This window comes from Antennarius striatus, chromosome 1, assembly GCF_040054535.1.
Source record: "Antennarius striatus isolate MH-2024 chromosome 1, ASM4005453v1, whole genome shotgun sequence".
NCBI classification, from domain to species: Eukaryota; Metazoa; Chordata; class Actinopteri; order Lophiiformes; family Antennariidae; genus Antennarius; species Antennarius striatus.
In genome coordinates this window covers 19,912,622-19,926,016 of record NC_090776.1, presented here as the reverse complement: position 1 = coordinate 19,926,016, position 13,395 = coordinate 19,912,622, and positions in this window count along the sequence as shown.

Here is a 13,395-nt window from a genome sequence, read left to right as displayed (position 1 = left end):
ACACACACACACACACACACACACACACACACACACACACACTGCATTGGCATACATTTTATGAGACTGCAAAAACACACAAACATGTACACTAATGCACTCACACATACTAGAATAACCCACATTCTCACACAAATCCATAGATGTATAACATCTCTCTCAGGGGGGCTGCAGGCCCAACATGACTAATTAAACACACACACACAGTGCCCTCTAAGATGTTGTAAATTATTGTGGCGATAATTGCATTAGTGCAGTAAGTAAATTAAATAGCTGCATGATTGCAGGCTCCATAGCAGAATGGAGACTGAGGCCTCCCGGGCGCTGCCGTGTTGTCACCTGCTTCGCTGTCACACACCATTACCTGCAACTAGCTACCACACACACACACACACACACACACACACACACACACACATTCTGGCATATGCACACACACACACACACACACACACACACACACACACACACACACACACACACACACACACACACACACACAAACACACACACAGATCTTTGTAGGTATTTTCAAAAGTTTATAGTAAATTTTCTTAACTGTGTCAAGATGTAATTCAACAGCACATGTATTATTCACAGCTCTTTGCCAACTCGCCCTTGTTCTCTCTTCTGTAGCTACATGCAGCTTAACGCACAGCACCTGGGAATACGAAGCAGGCAGCCATGCATGTACAGTACAGATGGATAGCAGTATAGCACACTTGCCTGCTTGTCATTATGTCCAGACACACACACACACACACACACACACACACACACACACACATACACTGTGGAGAGTGTTAGGAAGCTTAGACAGCCAGGTGTAAATGGTGTAAGCTTTATCTACAAAGCATCAGGAGTCGCATCACGTCGGGGGGGGGGGGTGCCTCTGGTCACCAGCTAAGGGGCTTAGCCAGCTGGAAGCCTGTGACCTGTTAAACACTTGATAAGTCCTCTCAGCACATTACTCCATGAGCACTTTACATGTTACAGATAAGATTAAAAAGAAAATAAACTTTCAATTATGCACCACCTCCCAAAAGACTGTAAAAAAAAGTGTGCAAATGACGTTTTAGATTAGCCATTTAAAATTAAATATAGTGAAAGACTGTATTTGGAAAATAAAAACAACTTATTTTATTACAGTATTACATTTATTACTCATGGTTCTCAAATATACATTAAAATACTGTATCTTAGTATGCTAAGTATATTAAAGTATACTTAGCATATTTAAACTATCTAGGCCTGTTTATTTATACCTTTTTATTCCTATGCGTATTTATGCTTTTCTATTTGTATATTGTTGATAGCTTATTTATTATTCTTTCTATTTGGCCTTGGTACTACTTCCTATGTGCTGGTGCTTTCTGTGTGCTTTTTTTGTGTTTTTGTGTCCTCACTGTGCTGTGTATAGTGCGATGGAGAAGTTAATTTCTCTGATGGAACCTCCTTAAGGGATCAATAAAGTTTTACCCTACTCTCTAAAGAAAAAAATTAAAAGAATAAAACAGAGATATATAGACCCTGAAAGAAATATTATTCAGTATCTGAAGCATTATCCTGACCAAGAAACTTGAGGCTGGTACTGCCCCACCCTCAAAGACCCTCCAGACCACATGTGGTGCAGCAACTATCTTAAATGGTCTGATTTGCATTGTCATTTCAACTATTTGCACACACACACACTGCAAACTCCAAACATACAAGATGTTGTCCTCTTGTAGTTTTTTCCACCCAACAGAAATGCCTGCATGAAGATATTGATTTGTAAATGGAGGGTAATGGTTGGGACTAATCAAACTGAAAGGGAGCTGTCTGGATAGGGGTGGGGTTAAACTCAATATCATGGAATGAAAGTCATCCATATCAAAAGGAAAAATCCATACAGCAGATATGCTAATGGTCTCCCCGGCGTTCTGCATTTCAGCTGCCTTGCTGAGTTGAACAGAGGTCGTGAGGTCACGATTGTCCAGACCCATTCAGACCAGGGGATTCATGCCAGACATAGCACCAATGCACATGAGCTAGAATGAGATTAAACCAAGAAAAGAGCCACAATTGCCACCCCAAAGCATGAGCTGGCAACCATCCGAATTATTATGGGGCCATCTGATGCAGCCTGAGCACAAATGGTGGAATAGATTTTGTTGGGAAGGCAGTTGGTTCGGCACACAGCCAGAAGCGACTACATGAATGAGGTTGTCTTTTGAGGTGTGGCACATGAGAATATCGTGCTTTGTGTGCTGTTGTTACCATGCCATAATATTTTAGTATTAATATTTTTTCTTGTTAGGTAGAAGTTTCTAAAAGCAGCAGTATCAAAGAGAAGGACTTTCTGAAAAGATAATCCACCGGATAATATTTATAGGGAAATGATCCCCAAATTTTACTAAAAAATCAGATTCTCTCCATGGAATCCAATTTACATTTTTCTTCGGGAATTTTCCTCCTATAGGGAAATGGAGTAATTTATGCATCTTGTTACCGAGCTGTCTGCTCCACTTTTTAACTGAATATGCTATTGTGGTGTGACTTTCTTTCTAGAGTGTGTGTATGTGTGTGTGTGTGTGTGTGTGTGTGTGTGTGTGTGTGTGTGTGTGTGTGTTTGTGTGTGTGTGTGTGTGTGTGTGTGTGTGTGTGTGTGTGTGTGTGTGTGTGTGTGCAGCATTTGAAGGTGTTTTAATGCCTGCGGCAAACTGGTGCACTCAGCAGATGGGTAAGGAACTGATCCCTTGTTTGTTGACAGTGCACTTAAATGCACATGTATGTGCAATTGTGTGTGTGTGTGTGTGTGTGTGTGTGTGTCTGTGTGTTTGGGAGAGAATCAGCGTACCGTACATGCAAGTACAGGGTACTGTAATCGTTTTTGCAGTAACTATGTGGGTGAATTATTCGCCTTGTGGGCATCGTTCAGTCTAGAGGTGTGTAAATGAGAAACTAATCCGATTGGCTGTAAATACAGAAAAATACGAATACATACAGGTGAGTCATTTAAGAAAAATTTAATCCATAGTAATATCTGTCAGCGTTTTATTGAAAATGTCATCAAATCCAGACGTAGGTCTCTATAACATTCCTTAAATGCGACGTATATTCTCTCCTTCTTTTAAACAGTCTTCCAGAAGATTGTGGGCTTTGACAGAGTTAAGCTGCAGAGTCATTGTCATCTGGCTCCTCATTTATTAGCCCCATTAGCCTCTGAGCTAGGACCTCTTCTTGCCCCTCTGATCTCTTTTTACAGCAAAAATTGTGATTATCTTCCTGAAACTCATCCGTTCCAAATGAATTCAGCTGCTTCCCACATTTCAGATACTTTGCTGATGGCTAACGGTCTCATCGACCACATAACTTGATGGTGGCTATCTGGACTGTTGGAGCATTTAAAGAACGTGAACAATTAAACTCCACGGTGGAAAAGATGCAGACAGATGGTTTGTCCTCCTAACATCACTACATGAGAACAAAAGGAGAGGATAGGATGTCATAAGTGTGGAGGATGAGTGTGTTTAACCACATCTGAGCTCCTAACATCACGCAACAGAGCACGTTGCAGCACACACACACACACACACACACACACACACACACACACACACACACACACACACACACACACAACACAGAGATTATGATTAATTATGTTCAGAGATCCTTCATTTAGATCAAAGCAATCTGGCTCCAATTGGGCTGCATTCATTAAGAGTCATGTTTAATGAACGTCAGATGTTTGGAAACAGGGTGGTGGTTTAACCAACAACTAAGCGAGCAGAACACGGCTGATTAGAATTCCACATGTAAAAATGTTTGTGCATATATTTACTGACATGCGTTGATAACTTCTCAATGTTTTTTTCATTTCGTGTGATGCTGCGATTCTGCTTCATGGGGGGGGAAAAGAAAGAAAGAAAAGAAAGAAAACACCATCAGGGACTCCAGACATGTAAAGTTTGATGTTTCCACTAATAACAGTCTCATTAGTCATCATCTACAGAAGACGGGGCACAGGTTCATGTAGCCTGAAGCCTCCAACAAGAAAACATAACACAGACACTGCATCGCCTATAATGCCCTCATTCACATGCATATGAACTTCATGTGTTCCTAATAAAAAGGATTTAACATAACGTTGTCCACCTTGTGAGATTATAACAGCTTCAACAGCTTTCCACAAGGTTTAGGAGTGTGTTTACTGGGATTTTTTTTAATCATTCTTCCGATTTTGGAAGAGAACTGATTCACAGTTTCCACTCTAATTCATCCCAAAGGTGTGTTTTAAGTTGAGGTCAAGACTCAGTAAAGTTCAACACCAAAGTCGCTCTTTAAATGTCTTTACAGATTTTGCTTACTGCACAGGTAGCTTCCTATCAGGAAGAAAGTTGAACACCTACATTTGAAAGTGAGTGAATACTTTTGGCAATACGTCTAGTGATTTATGCCAAGAGGATATGTTTGAGGGTGTGCATTGAAAAAGGACACATATGCCTCCAATTTGTGTTGATGTGGACAGACCAGACCTGCATCATCACAGCATGATGGTGGAATGACCCAAAAGGTAAGTCCGATTTATGAAATCTCAAATTAAGCAAGTTCAACAAGCCAAATAAGACATATGCACCTTTAAGGCAGCTGTAATGCACAAATTAAACTTCAGTGTGTTCTTTCCAATGTCTTTTAAAGGGGCGTGGCTACTATCTAGATGCAAACAAAATGACAAAATAATACTTTGAAAAATATTTTTCTTGAGACTGAGAAAGCGAGAGATGTAGAGAACTGTCATTCAGATGGACAGATGGACAAGTTTACTCATATTTGTTCATCCTTCCATACATACACATGTAACCGGATACGTTTCCGCCTATAACTCCTCAAAAACCCTCGGACAGAATTCAATTTCACACATGTTTGTAGAGATCCTGAAGGTGTGCATCTCATAATTGGTAAAACAATAAAGAAAATACAAATGTGAATAGCAAAGTTGTTGGACACCATCCTCTTTAAATTATTTTATTTTATTTTATTGCAGATTAGATGCTTTAACTTCTGTTTCACCACATGTAAACGCTATTTTTATGCTATGTAATTCAAGCGCAGACGAGATGACATTTCAAGACAGTTCATGACAGACATGTATTTGTAAAGCAGCCCACCTGAGGGGAGGAGAAGACTAAAAATACACAACTGCTGCCTTGTGGCAGAAAGTTGAGCATTAACACGACCACCTTTCCCCCCCACGGCTGCTGAATATTTAACATTTTCCCCCCGATGAAAGGGATGATTTCTCAGGGACAGAATGGAACACGACATTCGGAAGCATCCACAAACAAACAGCGTTTCATTGGAATGGGGATGGCGTACTCTTGTATTGCACAAGCAATTAGAAACGAGGCAAACAAATACAGCTTGTTAAATCTTTAATGAAAACAAGAGCAGTGGTGCTGCTGCAAAATGACTAAGCGCTGGCTTTGATAGAACATTTAATTTAGCTAAACACTGTCTCTCCCTCCAATGGCCGAAAATCTATCCTACAGACCAATAAAATAAACCGAATGTATTTTAAATGACAGGGGAAGCTTCGTCGGACAATAACAGGCCTCTTTAATGTAGGAACGGACAAGTCTGATGGAACCCGGAGATCAATAATAAATTAAAGGCTGCTCGAACCACTTCACACTAAAATGACTCCCTGAAGGTGATGCCAACAAAGTATCTTTATCCCTTCTAAGGAGCTGCCCTGTTGAGTGTATCTCTCTGCCCAATGAGCTGTCAGCGCCCGCACCAAAACTCAATCTGCTGAAGTCAACTCAGAACAAGATGCTTTTAAATCAAATCAAAAGTATTGATATTTCTATTTCTGATATTTTAGTGTGGATTGGGTGAATGATTCCTGAAAGACCCACAGAGAATACAAAATTTTAATTTATTTTAATTTAATTTAATTTTAATTTAATTAATTTAATTCAATTAAATTTCAATTTAATTAATGTAATTTAATTTAATTTTAATTTAATTAAAAATTTAATAAAAAATTTAATTAAATTAAAGAACCACAGAAAGTACAAAATGTAACCGTAGACTGACCACCGTCCTGCTGGTGGCGGGCTTGTTTCTTCACTTTCTTTTGTTCAGTCATAGACACTGTCTGAATATACTGCTCCTAAAATGATTGAGTTCTTCTCTTTATTTCCAGCAAAACATTATCTGTTTAAGGACGATTCCCCTGAGAAAGAAGCACGGATCAGAAAACTGATAACAAAAAAAAACAAAAACAAAACCAAACAAATGAAAAATAGAATATCGCATTCCTCCCGGGAGACTGTCAGGTAAGAAAGGAATCAAAAATATTGCTAACATGACATTCTTTCTTTAACATTCCCTGAATGAAATTTGATGAAGTCTCTTTTGAGGTATAAGTTTTTTATTCAGACAAAGGCAGCATGTTTTAGTAGAACTGAATAATGATATATAACTGAGTGGAAAAATGAAACAAAAAGTGGTTTATATCGCATGATTAAAACATAAAGGAAGAGATATAGTGCTTTACTGTTTACTTCCTCCATCACACCAAGTAAACCCCTGACTCTGACTGTTAATGGCCAAAACCTCTGGTGAACATTCTGCTTCAATACGTTTCTTTCTCCCCCCACATGCTTTTTTCTGTAACAGAGTGTGTTTATTGCCTGACTTTGTGTAAATTTTCTTGGCTGTCTGCCTCCTTCCAGGTCATGTCACTCTCTAAAGATTACACCCAGCTTGCAGGGGTGAGGTGGATGTGGAACGGGGGGGGCGCAAAAAAGCAGGGGCTAGCGATTCTTAGTAGAGCTTAAAAAAAGTCTCTCTGTGTTATTTGCCAAATACAGGGGTACCTCTACTTACGAATGTCTCTACTTACGAAATTTTCTACTTTCGAAACTTCTCAGCAGGAAAATATTGCCTCTAGTTACAAAAGACATTTCGACTTACGAAAGGTAAGAACTCAGTATCGGCTGATACTCGCAGCTTCCACAGGTTCCTGAACGCAACATTGTCATAGCTGCTCTGCCATTGGCTATTACCTAGTATCTTCCTGGCATCCCATTGGCTAAGAGGGACCTCTGTGTGGACCTAGATCAGTGTTTATGCAGGGTCCTCGTCATCCCGCTCTCGACCCGTGAGGTGTTCTGATAGTTTTACGTAAATATATTAACTTTTAGAGTATTCACTATGGACCCCAAGAAAGTGACAGAGAAAAGAGGAAAAGAAAAAACGAAGAAGCAAGAGATAATAGAAAAGCATGGAAAAGGGATGCGTTTGGTTGATCTCATCGAAGAATATGGCCATAATGCATCTACAATCGACATGTTATTAAAACAAAAGGAAGTTTAAGGAGTTTAAGGCATCGCATGGGTGGTTGGAAAAGTTCAAAAGGAGGACTGGAATTCACTCTGTTGTTCGGCGTGAGATAGGAGCGCATGAACCAAAGAGGGCAAAAAACAATGAGGACAGCAGTTAAAAGGTAAATGACCGTCATTACTTTTCTTTACTCTATTCTTTGTTTTTTACGTTATGCACAACTCATTTATTGTGTAATAATCTAATCGTAACATATATTTGTTACATGTTTTGATGCATTTTTATGCTTTATGAAACATTTATGTCTGAATTTTTGGGGGCTTGGAACGGATTAGTGCATTTGCATGGAAAACGCGTCTCTACTTACGTAATATTCTACTTACATTATTTATTCCGGAACCAATTAGTTTCGTAAGTAGAGGTACTACTGTATATTACTGCTGTTTTTGGCATGGGGTCATGAAAAACAGCTTATTGTTCACATAGGTCAAATAGGCTGCCTGTGGAGTCTGATGTATCTCCGTGACGCAAGAGATAAGACGAATGACAGAAGAAGTCATTATAACAGTAACAAAATACTGATCACATATGAATATGAATCATACAGCTGATGTAGCTATATGAACATACAGACACATATAATTCCCAGGAGAGGAAACATTCGCCTGTTGCTTGATGATGTGACTCTATTTCTGGCAGAAACCGTCGAAATGGTTGCTGCCTGTTCCGCTATTCCCTCAGATAGTCTGAACTACACGTCCCCCTTTTTTTTTTTCAACCCCAGGGGAGGCGCTGGCGACTGGCCCAACCATCACCGAATCTGTGAGTGACTGAAAATGTGTGTGTGTGTGTGTGTGTGTGTGTGTGTGTGTGTGTGTGTGTGTGTGTGTGTGTGTGTGTGTGTGTGTGTGTGTGTGTGTGTGTGTGTGTGTGTGTGTGTGTGTTTCTGTGTGGGAACGTAGGAAGCACTTGCTCGCCAAAAGCTATGCTTATTAATGCCCTCAACCCTAAGTGCTTTCACTTTTCTCTCTTTTGCTTTCTCCTCCCCTCCTCTGCCCATCACTTCAACCTTCTGAGTGGTCATACTGGAGAGTAAAAGGGAGGGAGGGAGGTATAGGATGGGGGAGCACGAGGCAAATACATAAAGCAAAGCAGCAAATGAAAGGACTTCAGCAAGCTAAGCCCTGCTGTCGTGTGTGAATAATGCTGCTAGTGATCAATACTCAATAATCAAGGTTCCCACATATAGAACGCTCCAGGTTTTACCATAGTGAGAGGAATAGAAAGCAGAATACAGTGGTACCTCTACTTACGAAATTATTGGTTCTGGAAGAAATTTCTTAAGTAGAACATTTCGTAAGTAGACATGTATTTTCCATGCACATATCCTAATCCATTCCTAGCCCCCCAAAATTCAGACGTAAATGTTTTATAAAGCATAAAAATGCATCAAAACATGTAACAAATACATGTTACGATTAGATTATTACACAATAAATGAGAGTTGTGTATAATGTATAAGAATAAAAATGATGGTCATTTACCTTTTAACAGCTGTCCTCATTGTTTTTTGCCCTCTTTGGTTCATGCGCTCCTATCTCACCATGCCGAACAACAGAGTGAATTCCAGTCCTCCTTTTGAACTTCTCCAACCACCCACGCAATGCCTTAAACTCCTTAAACTTCCTTTTGTTTTAATAACATGTCGATTGTAGATGCATTACAGCCATATTCTTTGGTGAGATCAACCAAACGCATCCCTTTCTCATGCTTTTCTATTACCTCTTGCTTTGTTTGTACGGACAAAAAAACTCTTTTCTTTTTCTTTTCCTCTTTTCTCTGTCACTTTCTTGGGGTCCGTAGCGAAGACGTACTCAAAAAGTTAATATATTTACGTAAAACTATCAGAACACCTCATGGGTCGAGGGCCGAATGACGAGGACGCTTCATAGACACCTATCTAGCTACACACAGAGGTCCCTCTTAGCCAATGGGATGTTAGGTAATAGCCAATGGCAGAGCAGCTATAAGAACGTTGCTTTCAGGAACCTGTGGGAGCTGCGAGTAGCAGCACATACTGTATTTTTACCTTTCGTAACTAAAAATTTCTTTCGTAACTAGAGGCAATATTTTCCTTCTGAGAAGTTTCGTAAGTAGAAAATTTCGTAAGTAGAGACATTTGTAAGTAGAGGTACCCCTGTACCTTGATTCAAGTACGACTTGCAACACACAATCGCTAAGTGCTTTTATTTTTTGGTTTTGGCAGTACTGTACTCACCAGAAGATCCCCACAAACACACACACACACACACGCACGCACGCACACACACACACACACACACACACACACACACACACACACACACACACACACACACACACACACACACTCCCTCTCATACAGACACACACAAGTTTTAAGTCCCTCTATAATTTGTAACAAGTACAAAAGGAGCCACAGAAATTCAATGGTTGCCTTTGTGCTTGGGGTTTAATGTTATTCTAATAGTTCGGTTTACACCAGCTCAGAGTGTCGTTACACCATATGAGCCTCTCCTCTGAGTGTGCTTTATAAAGGTGGCTACGTAACGAGACACCCGGGGGCAGAGCATAAAGAGGCCCACAGCTACTGGGGGCAAGAGCGACCAGAGGTAGTTTCAGCATATTTAAGGTCACCATAAAGAGAGCTGGGCCCTCTTCCATTTACTTAAAATACGACTCAGACCAGAGTCTTGGTTTTGTTTTTCTCCTGGCTGCACTTCTATCCCCTTCAAACCAATCCAACATCATCTTCTCTCTTCAGCATCTTCCTCGTCATAATTCTGTGGAGTCTTGGTAGGCGGTGTGCCACCCTTGCCCTCTGGGTACTCTTGCCTGATTAAGGAGAAGAGGTTTTTTGTGGCCACAGCATCGGGCAAGGTCAGTGCACATATGAGAAACAATACAGTGTGCATTCTCCAACACAAGGCAAACACAGAGAGACGGTAATACTGAACGGAACTGAATGCAAACAGACTCTGCGATGCAATGTGGACCCCCTCTCTGAATGAGGGGGTCCTGTTTGATTTAATCCCAGCAATGTGCCCCTGAACCTCATGCACACAGATTTCACAGGCATTACGTGAGGCTGCTGTTTGCACTGAGGCTATAGCTTGATGCAGAGGGGCAACCTACTGAGGATGCCAAAGGTTTGGATTTTCCCATGATAGCAACCCCTCTCACTGGATAAGGGGAGGAGGGGGGTGAGTAACCAGGAGGGAATCTGTTCCTTTTCAATGGCTGCTTTAAAAGAGAGCTGTGAAATTGTCAGAAATTTCTCTGTGTGTAAACAGAGGACAGTGGGGGAACCCGGGGACCCTTCCTGCACCAAACCGGACTTGTTCACCACATCTCTATCTCTTTGTATCTTTGCAGCTTCTCCCTTTTTTTAGTGCCAACTTATGTCCCAAATTAATTTTCTTTCTGTCTGCCCCCCCCCCCCCCACTGTGGACAAGTCTCACACTGTGAAGACACAGGCACATTTTTCCACACTATTCTCAGAAGGTATTAATTAGCGTGAAGCTTTTCTTATTGTGAGACAGATGCTAAATACTTAAATAATAAGCCAAGCACAGGCTGTGTTTACCCCCAAATGCGGAATATTGTTTCACCAATGTAGAAAAGGACACCATTTATCATTCCTATATATGACATCAATGCTTCAAAGTTGCTGCAATTGTATCTTTAACTTTGAGAGAGCGTGACCACACACAGGAATCTCCTTAAACATTTCGCCGGTTGCTAGGCAATGGGCTCCAGCTCCCGCAAGCATGCCATGTGAATGAGGATGGGGGTAACTAATGTCCTCACCCAATGACCACCCTCTCAACAGACTGTTCTTGTCCAGTTTAAAACAACATTATGTTACTTCCTCAATATAGTGAACCGCACCGCAGCGGGCCGCTTGAAAAAGCCCTAATACTCTGAAAAGTGTTATCTGATGTGTTTTCGGAATGAACAAGGGTAATGACAGTGTTTAAGTTTTTATTCAGGTAAAACAATTCATGTTTATTATCTGTTGAATTACAACAAATTCAAAATTAGATGGATATTATCATATGTTCATTTATTCCTTACAAATTCTAACACAAAAATAAATATACGTCTATTTGTAATGGTGACAGAACAAACCGATTACTCTTATTATGCTGTATTTTCTTTTCTTTTCTAAAAATATATAATGATTCAGCAGCAAAGAATTTCCACAATTTGAACTAAAATAAGATTCTCTTTTTTTTTTTTTTTGGAGAATAATGAGACGTTACAAGATTTATTACATAATCCCAACTGGAGGATATAGACAGAAACAGGGAGGGGTGATGAGTTATTTTGTGACAGGATGCAGTCTGCAGACTGAGGTCAAGTCATGTCTCCCCAACATGCTACACGTTGCACACGCATATGTGCATGTGTACACACACACACTGCAGACACACACAGCCTGCAAAAGAAACTCAAAGACGTAGAAAGCAACTGGATCTCAGTGAGAATAGTGAAAAATAACTGCCAGTCAGTGTGTGTCAGTGTGTCTTGTGAGACGATTTCTGCCAAAGTGCCCTCATTTATATTCCTGACACACCTTATGTTTCACCCATTAGCTTTAATACATACATTTGTGTCAGATGACTGACGCTGTAATTAATCATTCCACCAATGTCGGAGTCAATGGCAAAACCATCCACTGCCTTTTCCCCCAACTTTTACTGTACTATTTACTGTTGAAAAGAAGGACTGCTAAATATCCACTCCACCTCATGATTTGCAGCATGGAAGGGTTCCCACAGCTCAATTTACTCCCTTTTAATGCATTTAATTCATCTTAACTGAATAAATGAGGGAAGGGAATATCAGGAACGATTTACAGAATTAAAGCCGTGCTCTTCAGCCAAATCATATTTTAGTGCACTTACCATACCTGTAAAAGCGTGGGGTGATATGTCTTCATGTTCATGTTTAAAACCTTTAAACCAGCCTAGAAACACCAGATGCTCCTGATATTGCATTTTTCCTTTCTTGAAAAAGCAATATCATTCTAAAGTTGAATATAACACCAATAAATATGTGCAGAATATAAATTAATTTGGCATCCTTAAATGAATATGAATAAACATTTTGAACATTCCTGTAGAAATCAACATAAATGTTCCTCGCATTCTCATTTTCTCTCATACGGCATCTCCATTTTTCTGTTATTTAGTCCATTTATGCATTTTTTTTCAGCTACAGTTTGTCTGGGACGTGTGCCAACATCTTTAATTCTAATGATTTAAGTCAGCTGAGGGTGCGTAATGCAAATTTTGAGATATCTCTACTCCATATGTTAGATTTACACCTCATTTTCATGACTACAGCTGAAATGGCACATTAGAAACATTGGCCATGTTTGAATTTCATTATAGTGTTTGTTTGCAATCAGGACTGCAAAATTGTATTCATGCCTGAACAGAATTTTGGAGAAAAATGGATAATAAATACACCTTTGTCCACATCATAATCATAATTAATCATATCATGAATGGATTTTAGAACCAGCCTACTTCTCTGTAGATCATGTAAATAATCTATATAAAGATTTTACATTTTTTTTGATGAGGAATGTCAGAAAACTTTAAGTCTGGTAATGGAAACACCCTCTAAGTCACATGTGTCAAACTCAAGTCCCGGGGGCCAAATGTAGCCCGCCACTTCATTTTATGTGGCCCGCGAGAGCATTAAAGGTCACAATGCAGTAATTAAGCCCATTTTAACTCTGACAAAAAAGTTTTAAAGAAAGTTAATGTCCTAACTTATGTTTGATGTTATTTTTCTTTATTCTCTTGGATGGTTTGATCCTTTATTGATGGAGTTCTGTGGGTTTAATAACCTGACATAGATAACAGAGCAACAAGCTAACATTTTTTCTGTGCAACTGTAATGTTTTTAGCTTGAATAAGTAATAAATTTAACATTAAGCAGTAGTTACATTTATTTTACATTAAATTGAGTTACATTTAGTTACATTTATTAGTTACATCTGGTCC